Source organism: Psammomys obesus, unplaced genomic scaffold (genome assembly GCF_907164565.1).
Source record: "Psammomys obesus unplaced genomic scaffold, mPsaObe1.curated_primary_1811, whole genome shotgun sequence".
Classification (NCBI taxonomy): domain Eukaryota; kingdom Metazoa; phylum Chordata; class Mammalia; order Rodentia; family Muridae; genus Psammomys; species Psammomys obesus.
This window is the reverse complement of record NW_026596427.1, coordinates 680,845-683,259: the sequence shown is the minus strand read 5'-3', so window position 1 is coordinate 683,259 and position 2,415 is coordinate 680,845.

Genomic DNA, 2,415 nt, shown 5'->3' with positions numbered 1-2,415 from the left:
TTTTGAGGCATCTAAGGAGATGATCATGTGGGTTTTCTCCTTCAGTTGTGTATATGGTGGATTATGTTGATGGATTTCTGGATATTGATGTACCTCTCCATGCCTGGGATGAAGCCTACTTGGTCATGCTGGATGATATCTTTTACGTTTTCTTGAATTAGGTTTGGAAGTATTTTATTGAGTATTTTGGCATCCATGTTCATAAGACAGATATGTCTGAAGTTCTGTTTTTGTTGGGTCTTTTTGTGGTTTAGTTATGAACATGACTGTGGCTTCATAGAATGAGTTTTGTAATGTTCCTTCTATTTCTATTTTGTGGAATAGTTTGGAGAGAATTGGAGTTAGGTCTTCTTTGAAGGTCTGGTAGAATTCTGCACTGAAGCCATCTGGTCCTGGGCTTTTTTTTGGCAGGGAGAATTCAATGCTTCTATTTCCTTGGGAGATATAGGAATATTCAATCTTTCTACATGGTCTTGATTTAATTGGGATAAGTGGAATCTACCAAGAAAATTGTCTATTACATTTAGATTTTCAATTTTTGTGGGTTATAGGCTTTTATAGTAAGACCCAATGATTGTTTGGACTTCCTCAGTGTCTGTTTTTATGTCCCTCTTTTCGTTTCTGATTTTGCTGATTTGGACATTTTCTCTCTGCCTTTTAGTTAGTTTGGCTAAGGATTTGTCTATCTTACTGATTTTTCTCAAAGAACCAGCTCTTGGTTTCATTGATTCTTTGATTTGTTTTATTTGTTTCTAATTTATTGATTTCTGCCCTGAGCTTGAATATTTCTGGCCATCTACTCTCTTGGGTGTGTCTGCTTCTTTTTTTTTCCCCTAGGGCTTTTACGTGTGACATTAAGTTGCTTGTATGAGATACCTCCAACTTCTTTCTATATGCACTTAGTGCTATGAAATTTCTTCTTATCACTGCTTTCGTTGTGTCTGATACCTTTGTGTAAGTTGTTTCTTCATTTCCATTGAATTTTAGGAAGTCTCTAATTTCTTTTTTCATTTTTACCCTGACCAAGCTGTCAATGAGTAGAGAGTTGTTTAGTTTCATTGTATATATAAGCTTTTTCTTATTTCTGTTGTTGTTGAGGTCTAATTTTAGGCCATGGTGATCTGATAGGACACAACGGATTATTTCAATCTTCTTGTATCTGTTGAGGCTTGCTTTGTGCCTGACTATATGGTCAATTTTTGAGAAGGTTTCATGATTTGCTAAAAAGAAGGTATAATGCTTTGCATTTGGGTGAAATGTCCTGTAGACATCTATTAGATTCATTTTATTTATGACCTCTGTAGGTGTCATTATTTTCCTGTTAGGTTCTGTCTAGAAGATCTGTCCCTTGGTGAGAGTGTACTGTTGAAGTCTCCCACTTTTAAGGTGTTGGGTCAATGTGTGATTTCAGCTTTAATAATGTTTCATTTACAGATGTAGGTGCTCTTGTACTTGTGGCATAGATGTTCAGAGTTTTGATATCCTCCTGGTAGATTTTTCCTTTCATGAGAATTAAGTGTACCTCCTCATATCTTTTGATTAATTTTGGTTGAAAACCCATTTTATTAGTTATTAGCAAAGCTATCCCAGCTTGTTTTCTGGATCCAGTCGCATGAAAAACTTTTTTTCCAGCCATTTACTCTGAGGTAGTGTTTATGTTTGTTGTAGAGGTGTGTTTCTTGGATGCAGCTCAACATTGGATCCTGTTTCCACAACCATTCTTTTAGTCTGTATATTTTTATTGGAGAGTTGAGTCCATTGATGCTGATAGATAATAGTGACCAATGAATGTTATTTCCTTTTATTGTGGAGTTGGTGGTGTTACTGTGTTTCTGTTTTCTTTTAATTTTTTCTTGTGAAGTTACCTATATCCTATGTTTTCTAGGGTGTAGTTGATATTTTTGGATTAGAGTTTTCCTTCTAGTATCTTCTGTAAGGCTGGGTTGCTATATAGATATTGATTATGTTTAGTTTAGTCATGGAATATTTTCTTTTCTCCATCTATGTTGATTGAAAGCTTTGCTGGGTATAGTAGTCTGAGTTGGCATCTGTGGTCCCTTAGAGTCTGCATGACATCAGCAAAGGCCCTTCTGTCTTTCATAATTTCTGTTGAGAAGTTTGGCGTAATTCTGATAGGTCTACCTTTATATGTTATGTGGGCTTTTTTCCTTGCTACTTTTAATATCTTTTTTTTTTCCTGTAGATTTAGTGTTTTGATTATGATGTGACATGAGGGGTTTCTTCTCTGGTCTAGTCTATTTGATGTTCTGTAGGCCTCTTGTATGTTTATGGACATCTCTTTCTTTAAGTTAGGAAAATTTTCTTCTATGATTTTCTTGAAAATATTTTTTGGACCTTAGAGCCTGGAGTCTTCTTTTTTGTATATTCCTATTATTCTTAGATTTTGTCTTTTTG